This window comes from Anomaloglossus baeobatrachus, chromosome 11 (genome assembly GCF_048569485.1).
Source record: "Anomaloglossus baeobatrachus isolate aAnoBae1 chromosome 11, aAnoBae1.hap1, whole genome shotgun sequence".
NCBI classification, from domain to species: Eukaryota; Metazoa; Chordata; class Amphibia; order Anura; family Aromobatidae; genus Anomaloglossus; species Anomaloglossus baeobatrachus.
In genome coordinates, this window is record NC_134363.1 from 36,721,334 (window position 1) to 36,738,872 (window position 17,539).

At 42.5% G+C, this 17,539-nt stretch overlaps 1 pseudogene; it reads right to left on the reverse strand.

The window, feature by feature from the left end:
• The window catches only part of LOC142256769 (cell adhesion molecule CEACAM5-like), a 133,380-nt pseudogene that overhangs the window by 12,556 nt on the left and 103,285 nt on the right, over positions 1-17,539 (reverse strand).

Genomic DNA, 17,539 nt, shown 5'->3' on the forward strand with positions numbered 1-17,539 from the left:
ACAGTCTCTACTGGGACTTCTGGCACCATGCTGTTAAGGGGCCGCGGTTCTAGCGGTTCCCCCTGGTGTACTTCAGGGACGTCCCAGACGTCTGCAGCCGGCTGGTCCGCCGGTGCGGCTGGGCAGGGTATCGCTACCGGTTGGGCAGATAGCGGGCCTAATGGTGGAGTGGCAGCAGCCATCACGGGTAGCGGGGAGAGAGGCAGGGTGAACGGAAGCCGGCCGTGCCCCTCAGCTCCAATGGCCGATCCCTCAGGAATACAGGGGCGTGGGTCGCTTACCCGCTCCTCCAAATCCTCTTCTACCTCGCGTCTCCACATAGCAGCCACCACGTCCGCCATGTCGGTCTCCCACTCCTCCAGGAGGAGTTGCATATGGGTCTGCAGACGGTTACTCAGCGGGACGGTCCGGTCCCTCAACCACGTCGCCGTCCCGGGCGCGGGGACTTCCTCGTTGGGAGTTGGGTTGTACATCTTGGCAATCGTGCCTTCCAGGAACCCAGTATTGCTGCAGAGTCCTGGCGTCCCTGCTTTTATAGCTGCGTTTACATGCAGCCAGCCGCCATCGCGTCCCCCTTAGCTTCTTTCCGGCCACTCCTCTATTGGGGCGGAGTTTTGGCCTTCGCGCCTCTGCTACTCAAGAAGACGCTCGAGCGGGAACTTTTCGCGCCAAAGATGGCGACTTCTGGAAATTTTCAGCCGGATACCTCCGGCAGTCACAAGGCGCACCTCTACCCAACGGCAGAGCGGTAAGATCCTGTTCGTGACGCCAAGTTGTCGCGGGCGGAGGAGGGGACGCCGCGCTCTCCCTACTGCTCGGGTCCGGCTGGCACTGCGGCCTGCTGCCGCTGCTCGGTGGCTCGAGCGATGGGCCGGATCCCGGGGACTCGAGCGGCGCTCCTCGCCCGTGAGTGAAAAGGGGGGTTTTTGGGTGTGGGGATTGAGTCTATTGTCCGTGACGCCACCCACGGTTGTGGTGATTTGTTAGCACCACCGCTGCTCGATAGGGGGATCCCGGGAATGATGATGTGGAGCAGCCCGTTGTTGTGTTGCCCCTCCGTGGGTAGGGGTTGGTGATCCCGGCGCTCAGTGATGAGGTGGGTGATGCAGGGCTTGGTGGGCGCAGGGACGTGGGGGCAGCGCTGTGCCTTGCGGCACTGTGGTACTCACTCAGCCTGAGACGGTGACACAGTTCTCGGTAAACAAACGGCTGGTTGGTCGGTTCCCACGGACGGCTGCACTTGCTCTCCCAGTAGGTAACGGTGATGTCCCTTTGTCCTGCACCTAATGTTCGTGTGTTGGTAGCGATGGGTTCCCACCGGTAACCCGCTCCCCGGCTTGGATATGGGCCGGATGAGCCCTACTTTGCCCGCAGACGCTGGCCCCGAGGAACTGGTGCCCTGGTGGTGGCGGTGTTCCTCCTTAATGGTTGGACTGTTGCCTTCAATCGGGACTTGGTTGTTGGGGGACAGACGTCCCCTTCACTGACGGATTTGGCAAATTATGGCGACTCCTAGCCTTGCCGGGGTCCGAGAGGCCCCTGCCCTGGTGCTGACTGTCCTTCGTATACTGCTCCAGACCGCCGGGCCACTACCCGTCCGCGGTCCTTCCAGCAACCTCCGAGCAGTCCCCCTCCAGACAATCACCGCTGTTGCTGACCTTGCTGACACTGTCCTGCACTTAGCCGGACCAACTTCAGGTCTTTCTACACTCTTTCTTCTTTGCTCCACTACTACTTCACTTTCCTCACTTGACTTGACTGTTTACTCCTCCACTCCCTAGCTTAACTCCTCCTCAGACTCTAGTCTGGCTTCAACTGCCTGGTTCTTCCCACCTCCAGGGCTGTGTACTCCTCGGTGGGCGGAGCCAACCGCCTGGCCCACCCCCTGGTGTGAACATCAGCCCCTGGAGGAAGGCAACAAGGATTTTAGTAGCTTTGGTGTTCCTAACTGGGATGTAGGGTGTGGTGGTGTGGTGACCTGTGACCCCTGGCTTGCCCAGGGCGTCACATAAGCATAAAATGATTTTTTTGTTTCAGGACGACCTCTCCGCGGCAAACGATCTTGACTGCTTTTGCGATGGTTTAAGGTCGCTCATAAGTGTCACACACTGCGATATCGTTAATGACGCCGGATGTGCGTCACAAACACCGGGACCCCGACGATAATTCATTAACGATATCCTAGCTTGTAAAGCCTGCTTAAGTGTCCGATATAAACCATACATTTTACAGTTTGGGATTGTTCATCACTAATAATAATTTAGGTTACCTGATAATGTGATTCTTCCTTTTTAGGCGGCACGATATTGCTCTGTCAAAATAAGAAAAGAAACCTCTGTTCGGTATGTTACAAAAAAGACAAAGGTCAGAATGTTTTGTGCATAAGTGTGTATATAAATCCAACTTTAAGACCAGATTTCACGTCCTTGTAGGACTGAGTTCGAGAAGACATTTCTTTAGATCAACAATCACTGGCATCCCCCGCAGTGACCCAAAGAGGGCCAGTGTCCTACATAATTATACACACCCAGGACTCATAAGCTCAGCAATATAATGGAGTGGACTCCTTAATGCATAGGTCATTTCCAGGCTAATATTTGGGTGAATGTCATGTGTTATTGGGGTAACAGTTACATAGTCAAAATCCATGTCTTTTCACCTAAACAGCATCAGAGTGGCTTGGAAATCTATGGTGACACACTGCCTTTATAGGGGTTGGCCACTGTAGAACTAATATTATAAATGTGTACTATAGCTCTATGTATACGTATAACTTACTAATGATCTCTAATGGAAAGTTCTCTGCCATGGTCAATTTTAAGCCACATCCTCTTAAAAAGGCAGTTTCTCGGCTATCCTCAACCATAATAAGGTAGCAGATGGCAGTGTCTCAGTCTTCTCTATCAAAATACACTAAGGCACCGATTCACCAAGGTGTCTATGCCAGATTTCTGGTTTAAAACAACTTTCAAATGTTACACAATTTTGTGTAAAAAGGAATTGTAAAAATTCTTCACGCCAGTTTAGGCTAGCTACGTGAGGTTACTGACAGGTGTGGGCTTAGGGATGCGAACAGCCGGTTAAAAGAGGGGAAGAGTACATCAAACATGGCCGTGGTGGAAGGAGGAATAGGCATGGTGTTGGAGGCGTATGTGGGGTAGGTTCTGAATTACTGAAAGCTCTATTGAACAAACAGCGGCTCGTCCTATCCAAAGACAACTGACAACTTCAGTTACTGGACGGGCTAGTCGACTCCTTTTCTTTGACAGCCGCAAAGTGATATGACTTGTAGATGAGGGTCAGAAAGAGCATGTGCTACAGTGGATGGCAAGTGCTGCATCAAGTAGCCTCTCCTCCTTTTCCTCCACCTCAATATCACATACAGTGCAGTCCTCAGAGGTGGAAGCCCAATTACCCTTGTTTCCCTCCTAGTCACAACTCTCCAACCGTGCAACTGACTGTGGGGAACCACACATGGGCTAGTCTGCAGAGCTGTTCAGACATTATATTCCATGGGCACCAGAGGTCTGCTCCAAAGATTCCCAGACTCAAGAGTACGAAAGCATCTGCACCAAAGCCCAAAATATGTCAGTTAGATTCGAGGTGAAACAAAGTAGGGTCCAAGAAAAATCCAGACCCTAGTCACCAGACGTTAACACCTGGTGATGGAGGTGATGATGACGAGACTCAGATACCTGAGGTGCACGCGTACTGTACTGTGAGGAGAAGGGTGACTATAAGGGTGAGGAGTGGGACAACAGAGAGGATGACGATGAAGTTGTAGATCCCATTTAGTGTGAACCCAGAGGCACACAGCTGAGTAGCTCAGCAGAGGAGGTGGAGGAGTATGAGGAAGATCAGGAGGTTACGTTGCAGCTTCCTGAACAAACACGCAGTGATGAAAACATGACAAGCACTTCATTCTCAGCCACAACTCTGGCTGTGGCCAGCAGCAGTTACGGGTCCAGATTTTATATGGAGAGCAAGAGTTGGCTAGCCTGGATCTTTTTTTTAGACCGCAAACGATGACCCAATTTACATTATCTGCCAACTTTGTAAAAAAATGGCACAGTAGAGCCAGAAATTCCAATAATTTGACTACTACATGTATTATCTGGCACATGTGCAACCAATATGCAATATTGTGTCAATGTTACTGAGCTAATGTGGCGACTCTGAGGTACTGAGGTACTACACCTCAGCCAAAGGTGTGGTATCCCATTCCCGCATAAGGAGGAGGCCACAGGTCATTGCACACATACACAGACACATTCTTTTAATTTAGCGACACTCCATTAGTGAGGGGTTAGGGCAAGATGCACCTTAGGGAAAGCACAGACCCGAAGCCAGTCTGGAGGTGGGGTTTAGTTAGTGGGAGACGACTGTAGAACGTGAGTCAGTCAGGAAGTGGACGCGGAGGAGAGAGGTCCTGGGATCTGGAGCTGGAGCAGCCCTTCCCAGCATCAGAAGAGAAGGATCCGCGGACACCGACTCAGGGCACTGTGTGTGAGGTGCGGGGCACGCGGGAGAGGCCAGTGCAGGAAGACGACCAGGGAAGGAACACAGAAGGGTGCTTCGGGTTGTGCCTCAGGACTATCCAGGGATCGGCTGGGGCCCATCACAGCATGACCCAGCACTCCGAGTGCAACATTTGACTAGTCGTGGTAACCTGGAACTATAAACTGTGAGTAAAGAACTTGTGTCTACATTCCTGTGTTGCCCAGTTATTGTCTGTGCCTCCGGCACTGCACCCCGCCATTACTTCTCAACAACATCGTCAGCGCTGGCGCTCAGCTCTACCTGTGGAGAGCTATACCAACTCAGCTGCATCACCATCAACCCCAGGGGACACTGAATAGCAGCGGCAGCACATATCTTGCCGCATACCACGGGTGGCGTCATGAACTATCATACCATGTAAATATATCCCCCCCTCATTTAAACAACACCACTAGGGTCATGGAGTCGGGGCCTGCCGCTGTGACATCACCTCCTAACAGAACCGGCCCGGTTACGAGTAGCCTCACGGCCCTGGTGGGCATGTCTAAAATATGGCCTAGCGTGCCTGGCCAACCACCAGCAGCCTCATCAACTACATCTGCTGCTTCCTCCTCCGTCACTGTGGCAAGTGTTCTCACACAGGTCTCCGGCCGCAGAACCTCAACTTGTTTTCTCACTACAGTTGGGGTGAGTGAGAACCCATCAGCTGTTACGGAAGTGAACTTGTCTGGTGTTTTGAATGACCTCAGACAGTGAGCACATGAGATCTTTCTCAATCCACCATAACATCTCCACCTACACCCCCCTCGGAGTCCACCAGTTTGTCATGTACACCCTACTCCGCGCTCTCTCAGCACAGCAGCCATCCCTTGGTTCCTCGGTTGTGGTCAGGTAAAAGATTATTTCCTTCTACACATGTTAAAGCTAAGAGCTTGAACTTCACCATATCTAAACTGTTGGCCATGGAAATGCTGGTGGATACTGATGGTTTCTAAAAGATGATGGCCGTCAAAGTCCCCCAGTACCAGGTGCCCAGTCACCATTATTTCTCTAATAAAGCTGTGCCTGCGCTACACTAGCATGTCACAGACAACATCACCCACTCCATGAAAAACTCTGTGTCTGACAGGGTGAATTTCACCACTGACACCTGGACAAGCAGACATGGCTCACTGACTGGGTTTACTCTCTTGGTTGCGGAGGCAGGCGGCGAAGGGCTGCTTCACATTTCTTGAAAACCTCTAGATCTTCTGCTTTCTCCCCTGCTTCTGCCTCCTCCACTTCCTATAGGGCCTTCTCCTGCGTCCCTCAACCTCTCCGTTAATGTAAGACACGTTCTAAAAGTGTAGAGAGATTCCCCCCACCCCCGTACAGTGCTGCTAGGGCTCATCGCAATCAGGTGTTGAAATTAAAATGCATTGGAGAACGCAGTCACACAGCTGCAGAGTTGTGGACCACTATCTAGGCCGAGTTTCACCAATGGCTGTCTCCACTGAACCTGGAGCCAGGGAAGACCGTGTGCGATACCGGTGAGGCCATGCTCTTTTTATACCTAAGACCCCCTCCTTGTAGTCCATGATGTAAAGTCTTACCGCTACTCCTTGAAGTTGAGTTTCATAAACATGTGGTGGTGGAGAATCTGGGTCTTCATAAATTGGTTTTGGAGTTTTACCTGATCAAATAATAAAATAATAAAACGACAATGAAAAAGCAATGATTCAGCATTACAAAATCGGTATAAAGGGTAATACAGTAGATAAAGCTGGGCACAAAGTAACAGGTACATACGTTTCTTTACTATGAAGAACGCGATGACTCCTATTAGGGCCACACCAGCGAGTACTCCAATTACAATACTGGCTATCGCTCCACCATCCAGACCACCACTGGAACCACCAACTGGGAAAAAAGAAGTATAAAAAATCACAATAACAATGGAAGCTAAAAACATTGTCACAAACTATTTTACATTTTAAGTCATTATTGCATCTGTATGACAATGATAATACTCATCCGGTAGGAGACTAGCAATTGGGTAGAGTGTATGTTCTTCCATGATGGACTTAGCATATTGGGTCAATGCACAATAAAGCACTAGAATATAATGCTCATTTACCAGGCACAAAATCATAATAAACGTGTATTATATGAGATCTGGATATTGTATATCTCAATATATTAGAATATCAGCAAACAGTTAAGGCTGGTTTCACACTACGTCTTTTTAACATCCGCTGAAAACGTTTTTTTAGCGGAAGTACGGATCCTGCTTTTACAGCAAATAACGTATGCAAACGCATATGTTATTTTGCAGGATCCTGCACTGGATGTTTAGGGGCGGGCATTGGAGTCATGTGATCGGGAGTGAGGGGAACTAGACTGGGAGCCGGCTTCTGACAGCTGCAGACGCTGGTAACCAAGGTAAACATCGGGCTTGGATACCCGATATTTATCTTGGTTACGAGTGTCTGCAGCTGCTAGGAGCAGGGCTGCCTGCACGCGTAACCAACGTAAACATCGGGTAACTAAGAGAAGTGGTTACGCGATATTTACCTTGGTTACGAGTGTCCGCAGCTCTCAGGTGGGGGAGAGGGAGGGAGGAAGGGGGAAAGACAGATAGCGAGAGAGAGGGTGAGGGAGGGAGGAGGAGAGAGAGACAGATCACGCGAGACTGGTTCTGGGCATGCTCAGTACTTTCTGGGCATGCTCAGTACAAAAGCAGGATCCTGTCTATCAGCACGCCAGCGTTCACCTGCGTTCGCGTGCGTTATAGTGCGGATCCGGTGACTTGCAGTATTTTGACGCAGCTCAAAAACGCTACAAGTAGCGTTTTTGAAACATGTTAAAAAACTGCAAGTCACCGGATCCGCACTATAACGCACGCAAACGCAGGTGAACGCAGGTGGACGCGAGTCCATTGCAAATGCATTGAAATGAAAACGCATTTGCACTGGACCCGTACTTCCGCTAAAATAACGTTTTCAACGGATGTTAAAAAGACGTAGTGTGAAACCAGCCTAATTTGTTGTCAATAATTCAATACAAAAACGGAAACGCGTATATTATATAGTCATTACACAATATGTTTCAGTTGGTCTTACATAATATTCTAATTTTTTTAGATAATGAATGACTTTTGGGTTTTCATTAGCTATAAGCCATAATCATCAATATGAACAGAAATAAACATATGAAATAGATCCCTCTGTGTGTAATGACTCTATATAATATATAGGAATAGATCCCTCTGTGTGTAATGACTATATAATATATAGGAATAGATCCCTCTGTGTGTAATGACTATATAATATATAGAAATAGATCCCTCTGTGTGTAATGACAATATATAGGAATAGATCCCTCTGTGTGTAATGACTCTATATAATATATAGGAATAGATCCCCCTGTGTGTAATGACTCTATATAATATATAGAAATAGATCCCCCTGTGTGTAATGACTCTATATAATATATAGGAGTAGATCTTTCTGTGTGTAATGACTATATAATATATAGGAAGAGATCCCTCTGTGTGTAATGACTCTATATAATATATAGGAATAAATCCCTCTGTGTGTAATGACTATATAATATGTAGGGATAGATCCTCCGTGTGTAATGACTAGAGTTGAGCGCGGTTCGCGGTTCGAGGTTCTCCAGTTCTAAGTTCGAGTGATTTTTGGGGCTGTTCGAGATCGAACTAGAACTCGAGCTTTTTGCAAAAGCTCGATAGTTCTAGATACGTTCGAGAACGGTTCTAGCAGCAAAAAGCAGGGCTTTTTACAGCTACAGTGTGCAGGAGCCATCGCTGGCAGCCTGCCACAAGCTGGTAACCAAGATAAACATCGGGTATCCAAGCAAAGCGCTTTGGTTAGTAACCCGATGTTTATCTTAGTTACGTGCAGGAAGCAGACACTTCCCCGCTCAGCTCACTCCGCCCCCTCCTGCCCGCGGCATGTACACATACATATACACACACACACACACACTCTCACCCCCCCCCCCCGCTCGGCTTACCTGCGGTGATGAAGTCCCGCCATCCCGACCTCAGCGCTGTCACTGTCCTCCATGGCCGCCGCTTGTCACATCACCTATCGCTTCCGACCCGAGACTGACACTGGCGGTGACGTCACGGACCTCTCGCGATACTTGATGTGAAGGCGCCGGTCATTGACCTCAGTGACAGGGGCTGTCAGTGTGCTGGAGATCAGCGCAGGTAATGTACCTCGCTGACAGCAGCACTTGTCACCCCCCTGCAGTGACCTGGGCTGACCCATTGATGTTAGCTCAGGTCACTGCATTGCTCTCCCAGCCAATGGGGAACATCCTGCTCTTCATTGACTGGGACAGTGTGGATCGTCATGGCAACCCCTTGGATTACACCAGACCTGGATTTGTTTTTCTTTCTAATAAATTGGTTAAAGAGGGAATGTTTTGGGGAGAGTTTTTTCAAATAAAAATGTGTTTGTCGTCTATTTTTTTTTATTACTGACTGGGTTGGTGATGTCGGGTATCTGATAGACGCCTGACCTCACCAACCCCAGGGCTTGATGCCAGGTGACATTACACATCTGGTATTAACCCCATATATTACCCCGTTTGCCACCGCACCAGGGCGCGGGATGAGCTGGGGCGAAGAACCAGGATTGGCGCATCTAATGGATGCGCCACTTCTGGGGCGGCTGCGGCCTGCTATTTTTAGGCTTGGGAGAGTCCAATAACCATGGACCTCCCTAGTCTGAGAATATCAGGCCCCAGCTGTCTGCTTTACCTTGGCTGGTGATCCAATTTTGGGGGACCCCACCGTGGTTTTTTTTTTAAAATTATTTATTTAATTTAAAATAACAGCGTGGGGTGCCCTCAGTTTTGGATTACCAGCCAAGGTGAGGTTGCCAGCTGTGGTCTGCAGGCTACAGCCGTCTGCTTTACCCTAGCTGGCTACAAAACTAGGGGGAACCCTACGTCATTTTTTTTTCCATTTTTTTTGGCTAAATACAAAGCTAAGCACCCCTTAGTGCCACATGAAAGGCACCAAAGGGTGCTCAACTTTTTCTCCATTTTTTCTCCACTTTTTCTCCACTTATTCTCCACTTATTCTCCACTTTTTCTCCACTTTTTCTCCATTTTTTTCTCCACTTTTTCTCCACTTTTTCTCCACTTTTTCTCCACTTTTTCTCCACTTTTTCTCCATTTTTTTCTCCACTTTTTCTCCACTTTTTCTCCACTTTTTCTCCACTTTTTCTCCATTTATTCTCCACTTTTTCTCCACTTTTTCTCCATTTTTTTTCTCCACTTTTTCTCCACTTTTTCTCCATTTATTCTCCACTTTTTCTCCATTTTTTTCTCCACTTTTTCTCCACTTTTTCTCCACTTTTTCTCCACTTTTTCTCCACTTTTTCTCCACTTTTTCTCCACTTTTTCTCCACTTATTCTCCACTTTTTCTCCACTTTTTTCTCCACTTTTTCTACATTTATTCTCCACTTTTTCTCCACTTTTTTTCTCCACTTTTTCTCCACTTTTTCTCCACTTTTTCTCCATTTATTCTCCACTTTTCTCCACTTTTTCTCCACTTTTTCTCCATTTTTTTTCTCCACTTTTTCTCCACTTTTTCTCCACTTTTTCTACATTTATTCTCCAATTTTTCTCCACTTTTTCTCCATTTTTTTCTCCACTTTTTCTCCACTTTTTCTCCACTTTTTCTCCATTTATTCTCCACTTTTTCTCCACTTTTTCTCCACTTTTTCTCCACTTTTTTTCTCCACTTTTTCTCCACTTTTTCTCCATTTATTCTCCACTTTTTCTCCACTTTTTCTCCACTTATTCTCCACTTTTTCTCCACTTATTCTCCACTTTTTCTCAACTTTTTCTCCATTTTTTCTCCACTTTTTCTCCATTTATTCTCCACTTTTTCTCCACTTTTTCTCCATTTTTTCTCCACTTTTTCTCCACTTTTTCTCCACTTATTCTCCACTTTTTCTCCACTTATTCTCCACTTTTTCTCCACTTTTTCTCCACTTTTTCTCCATTTATTCTCCACTTATTCTCCACTTTTTCTCCACTTTTTCTCCACTTTTTCTCCATTTTTTTTCTCCACTTTTTCTCCACTTTTTCTACATTTATTCTCCACTTTTTCTCCACTTTTTCTCCATTTTTTTCTCCACTTTTTCTCCACTTTTTCTCCACTTTTTCTCCATTTATTCTCCACTTTTTCTCCACTTTTTCTCCACTTTTTCTCCACTTTTTCTCCATTTTTTTCTCCACTTTTTCTCCACTTTTTCTCCACTTATTCTCCACTTTTTCTCCACTTTTTCTCCACTTATTCTCCACTTTTTCTCCACTTTTTCTCCATTTTTTTCTCCACTTTTTCTCCATTTATTCTCCACTTTTTCTCCACTTTTTCTCCATTTTTTTCTCCACTTATTCTCCACTTTTTCTCCACTTTTTCTCCACTTTTTCTCCACTTTTTCTCCACTTTTTCTCCACTTTTTCTCCACTTTTTCTCCATTTATTCTCCACTTATTCTCCACTTTTTCTCCACTTTTTCTCCATTTATTCTCCACTTTTTCTCCACTTTTTCTCCATTATTTTCTCCACTTTTTCTCCACTTTTTCTCCATTTATTCTCCACTTTTTCTCCACTTTTTCTCCATTTTTTTCTCCACTTTTTCTCCACTTTTTCTCCACTTTTTCTCCACTTATTCTCCACTTTTTCTCCACTTTTTCTCCACTTATTCTCCACTTTTTCTCCACTTTTTCTCCATTTTTTTCTCCACTTTTTCTCCATTTATTCTCCACTTTTTCTCCACTTTTTCTCCATTTTTTCTCCACTTTTTCTCCACTTTTTCTCCACTTTTTCTCCACTTTTTCTCCACTTTTTCTCCATTTATTCTCCACTTTTTCTCCACTTTTTCTCCATTTTTTCTCCACTTTTTCTCCACTTTTTCTCCACTTTTTCTCCACTTTTTCTCCACTTTTTCTCCATTTATTCTCCACTTTTTCTCCACTTTTTCTCCATTTTTTTCTCCACTTTTTCTCCACTTTTTCTCCACTTTTTCTCCATTTATTCTCCACTTTTTCTCCATTTTTTTCTCCACTTTTTCTCCACTTTTTCTCCACTTTTTCTCCACTTTTTCTCCACTTTTTCTCCATTTATTCTCCACTTTTTCTCCACTTTTTCTCCATTTTTTTCTCCACTTTTTCTCCACTTTTTCTCCACTTTTTCTCCATTTATTCTCCACTTTTTCTCCATTTTTTTCTCCACTTTTTCTCCACTTTTTCTCCACTTTTTCTCCACTTTTTCTCCACTTATTCTCCACTTATTCTCCACTTTTTCTCCACTTTTTCTCCACTTTTTCTCCACTTATTCTCCACTTTTTCTCCACTTTTTCTCCACTTTTTTCTCCACTTTTTCTACATTTATTCTCCACTTTTTCTCCACTTTTTCTCCATTTTTTCTCCACTTTTTCTCCACTTTTTCTCCACTTTTTCTCCATTTATTCTCCACTTTTTCTCCACTTTTTCTCCATTTTTTTTCTCCACTTTTTCTCCACTTTTTCTACATTTATTCTCCACTTTTTCTCCACTTTTTCTACATTTTTTTCTCCACTTTTTCTCCACTTTTTCTCCACTTTTTCTCCATTTATTCTCCACTTTTTCTCCACTTTTTCTCCACTTTTTCTCCACTTTTTTTCTCCACTTTTTCTCCACTTTTTCTCCATTTATTCTCCACTTTTTCTCCACTTTTTCTCCACTTATTCTCCACTTTTTCTCCACTTATTCTCCACTTTTTCTCCACTTATTCTCCACTTTTTCTCCACTTTTTCTCCATTTTTTTCTCCACTTTTTCTCCATTTATTCTCCACTTTTTCTCCACTTTTTCTCCATTTTTTCTCCACTTTTTCTCCACTTTTTCTCCACTTTTTCTCCACTTTTTCTCCATTTTTTTCTCCACTTTTTCTCCACTTTTTCTCCACTTTTTCTCCATTTATTCTCCACTTATTCTCCACTTTTTCTCCACTTTTTCTCCATTTATTCTCCACTTTTTCTCCTCCATTTATTCTCCACTTATTCTCCACTTTTTCTCCATTTTCTCCCTTTTTCTCCACTTTCATTCTCCACTTTTTCTCCACTTTTTCTCCATTATTCTCCACTTTTTCTCCACTTTTTCTCCACTTTATTCTCCACTTTTTCTCCACTTTTTCTTCCACTTATTCTCCACTTATTCTCCACTTTTTCTCCACTTTTTCTCCACTTTTTCTCCATTTATTCTCCACTTATTCTCCACTTAATTCTCCACTTTTTCTCCACTTTTTCTCCACTTTTTCTCCATTTATTCTCCACTTTTTCTCCACTTTTCTCCACTTTTCTCCATTTTTTTTCTCCACTTTTTCTCCACTTTTTCTCCATTTATTCTCCACTTTTTCTCCACTTTTTCTCCATTTTTTCTCCACTTTCTCTACTTTTCTCCACTTATTCTCCACTTTTCTCCACTTTTTCTCCACTTTTTCTCCACTTTTTCTCCACTTTTTCTCCATTTTTTCTCCACTTATTCTCCACTTTTTCTCCACTTTTTCTCCACTTTTTCTCCACTTTTTCTCCACTTTTTCTCCACTTTTTCTCCATTTTTTCTCCACTTTTTCTCCACTTTTTCTCCACTTTTTCTCCATTTATTCTCCACTTATTCTCCACTTTTTCTCCACTTATTCTCCACTTTTTCTCCACTTATTCTCCACTTTTTCTCCACTTTTTCTCCATTTTTTCTCCACTTTTTCTCCATTATTCTCCACTTTTCTCCACTTTTCTCCATTTTTCTCTCTCCACTTTTTCTCACTTTTCTCCACTTTTTCTCCACTTTTCTCCACTTTTCTCCACTTTTCTCCACTTTTTCTCCACTTTTTCTCCACTTTTTCTCCATTTATTCTCCACTTTTCTCCACTTTTTCTCCATTTTTTCTCCACTTTTCTCCACTTTTTCTCCACTTTTTCTCCACTTTTCTCCACTTTTTCTCCACTTTTCTCCACTTTTTCTCCACTTTTTCTCCACTTTTCTCCACTTTTTCTCCACTTATTCTCCACTTTTTCTCCATTTTTTCTCACTTTTCTCCACTTTTTCTCCACTTTTTCTCCACTTTTCTCCATTTATTCTCCAATTTTTCTCACACTTTTTCTCCACTTTTTTCTCCACTTTTTCTCCACTTTTTCTCCATTTATTCTCCACTTTTTCTCCACTTTTTCTCCACTTTTTCTCCACTATTCTCCACTTATTCTCCACTTTTTCTCCACTTTTTCTCCACTTTTTCTCCACTTTTCTCACACTTTTCTCCACTTTTTTCTCCACTTTTTCTCCACTTTTTCTCCATTTATTCTCCACTTTTTCTCCACTTTTTCTCCATTTTTTTCTCCACTTTTTCTCCACTTTTTCTCCACTTTTTCTCCACTTTTTCTCCACTTTTCTCCATTTATTCTCCACTTTTTCTCCACTTTTTCTCCATTTTTTTCTCCACTTTTTCTCCACTTTTTCTCCATTTATTCTCCACTTTTTCTCCACTTTTTCTCCACTTTTTCTCCACTTTTTCTCCACTTTTTCTCCACTTATTCTCCACTTTTTCTCCACTTTTTCTCACTTTTCTCCACTTATTCACTTATTCTCCACTTTTCTCCACTTTTTCTCCACTTTTTTCTCCACTTTTTCTCCATTTATTCTCCACTTTTTCTCCACTTTTTCTCCATTTTTTTCTCCAATCTCCACTTTTTCTCCACTTTTTCTCCACTTATTCTCCACTTTTTCTCCACTTTTCTCCACTTTTTCTCCATTTATTCTCCACTTATTCTCCACTTTTTCTCCACTTTTTCTCCATTTATTCTCCACTTTTTCTCCACTTTTTCTCCATTATTTTCTCCACTTTTTCTCCACTTTTTCTCCATTTATTCTCCACTTTTTCTCCACTTTTCTCCATTTTTTCTCCACTTTTTCTCCACTTTTTCTCCACTTTTTCTCCACTTTTTCTCCACTTTTTCTCCATTTATTCTCCACTATTCTCCACTTTTCTCCACTTTTCTCCATTTATTCTCCACTTTTTCTCCACTTTTCTCCATTATTTTCTCCACTTTTCTCACACTTTTTCTCCATTTTTCTCCACTTTTTCTCCACTTTTTCTCCATTTTTCTCCACTTTTTCTCCACTTTTTCTCCACTTTTCTCCACTTTTTCTCCACTTATTCTCCACTTTCTCCACTTTTCTCCACTTATTCTCCACTTTTCTCCACTTTTTCTCCACTTTTTCTCCACTTTTTCTCCACTTTTTCTCCACTTTTTCTCCATTTATTCTCCACTTTTTCTCCACTTTTTCTCCACTTTTTTTCTCCACTTTTTCTCCACTTTTTCTCCACTTTTCTCCACTTTTTCTCCATTTTTTTCTCCACTTTTTCTCCACTTTTTCTCCATTTATTCTCCACTTTTTCTCCACTTTTTCTCCATTTTTTTCTCCACTTTTCTCCACTTTTTCTCCACTTTTTCTCCACTTTTTTCTCCACTTTTTCTCCATTTATTCTCCACTTTTTCTCCACTTTTTCTCCATTTTTTTTCTCCACTTTTTCTCCACTTTTTCTCCATTTATTCTCCACTTTTTCTCCACTTTTTCTCCACTTTTTCTCCACTTTTTCTCCACTTTTTCTCCACTTATTCTCCACTTTTTCTCCACTTTTTCTCCACTTTTTCTCCACTTATTCTCCACTTTTTCTCCACTTTTTCTCCACTTTTTCTCCACTTTTTCTCCATTTATTCTCCACTTTTCTCCACTTTTCTCCATTTTTTTCTCCACTTCTCCACTTTTTCTCCACTTTTCTCCACTTATTCTCCACTTTTTCTCCACTTTTTCTCCACTTTTTCTCCATTTATCTCCACTTATTCTCCACTTTTTCTCCACTTTTTCTCCATTTATTCTCCACTTTTTCTCCACTTTTTCTCCATTAATTTTCTCCACTTTTTCTCCACTTTTTCTCCATTTATTCTCCACTTTTTCTCCACTTTTCTCCATTTTTCTCCACTTTTTCTCCACTTTTTCTCCACTTTTCTCCACTTTTTCTCCACTTTTCTCCATTTATTCTCCACTTATTCTCCACTTTTTCTCCACTTTTTCTCCATTATTCTCCACTTTTTCTCCACTTTTTCTCCATTATTTTCTCCACTTTTTCTCCACTTTTTCTCCATTTATTCTCCACTTTTTCTCCACTTTTTCTCCATTTTTTTCTCCACTTTTCTCCACTTTTTCTCCACTTTTTCTCCACTTTTTCTCCACTTTTTCTCCACTTATTCTCCACTTTTTCTCCACTTTTTCTCCACTTATTCTCCACTTTTTCTCCACTTTTTCTCCACTTTTTCTCCACTTTTCTCCACTTTTTCTCCACTTTTCTCCATTTATTCTCCACTTTTTCTCCACTTTTTCTCCACTTTTTTCTCCACTTTTTCTCCACTTTTTCTCCATTTATTCTCCACTTTTTCTCCACTTTTTCTCCACTTTTTCTCCACTTTTTCTCCACTTATTCTCCACTTATTCTCCACTTTTTCTCCACTTTTTCTCCATTTATTCTCCACTTTTTCTCCACTTTTTCTCCATTTTTTCTCCACTTTTTCTCCACTTTTTCTCCATTTATTCTCCACTTTTTCTCCACTTTTTCTCCACTTTTTCTCCACTTTTTCTCCACTTTTTCTCCATTTATTCTCCACTTTTTCTCCACTTTTTCTCCATTTTTTTCTCCACTTTTTCTCCACTTTTTGTCCACTTTTTCTCCATTTTTTCTCCACTTTTTCTCCACTTTTTCTCCACTTTTTCTCCACTTATTCTCCACTTTTTCTCCACTTTTTCTCCACTTGTTCTCCACTTTTTCTCCACTTTTTCTCCACTTTTTCTCCACTTTTTCTCCACTTATTCTCCACTTTTTCTCCACTTTTTCTCCACTTTTTCTCCACTTATTCTCCACTTTTTCTCCACTTTTTCTCCACTTTTTCTCCACTTGTTCTCCACTTTTTCTCCACTTTTTCTCCACTTTTTCTCCACTTTTTCTCCACTTATTCTCCACTTTTTCTCCACTTTTTCTCCACTTTTTCTCCACTTATTCTCCACTTTTTCTCCACTTATTCTCCACTTTTTCTCCACTTATTCTCCACTTTTTCTCCACTTATTCTCCACTTTTTCTCCACTTATTCTCCACTTTTTCTCCATTTATTCTCCACTTTTTCTCCACTTTTTCTCCATTTTTTTCTCCACTTTTTCTCCACTTTTTCTCCACTTTTTCTCCACTTTTTCTCCATTTTTTTCTCCACTTTTTCTCCACTTTTTCTCCACTTTTTCTCCATTTATTCTCCAAATATTCTCCACTTTTTCTCCACTTATTCTCCACTTTTTCTCCACTTATTCTCCACTTTTTCTCCACTTTTTCTCCATTTTTTTCTCCACTTTTTCTCCATTTATTCTCCACTTTTTCTCCACTTTTTCTCCATTTTTTTCTCCACTTATTCTCCACTTTTTCTCCACTTATTCTCCACTTTTTCTCCACTTTTTCTCCACTTTTTCTCCATTTATTCTCCACTTATTCTCCACTTTTTCTCCATTTATTCTCCACTTTTTCTCCACTTTTTCTCCATTATTTTCTCCACTTTTTCTCCACTTTTTCTCCATTTATTCTCCACTTTTTCTCCACTTTTTCTCCATTTTTTTCTCCACTTTTTCTCCACTTTTTCTCCACTTTTTCTCCATTTATTCTCCACTTATTCTCCACTTTTTCTCCACTTTTTCTCCATTTTTTTCTCCACTTTTTCTCCACTTTTTCTACATTTATTCTCCACTTTTTCTCCACTTTTTCTCCATTTTTTCTCCACTTTTTCTCCACTTTTTCTCCACTTTTTCTCCATTTATTCTCCACTTTTTCTCCACTTTTTCTCCACTTTTTCTCCATTTTTTTTCTCCACTTTTTCTCCACTTTTTCTCCATTTATTCTCCACTTTTTCTCCACTTTTTCTCCATTTTTTCTCCACTTTTTCTC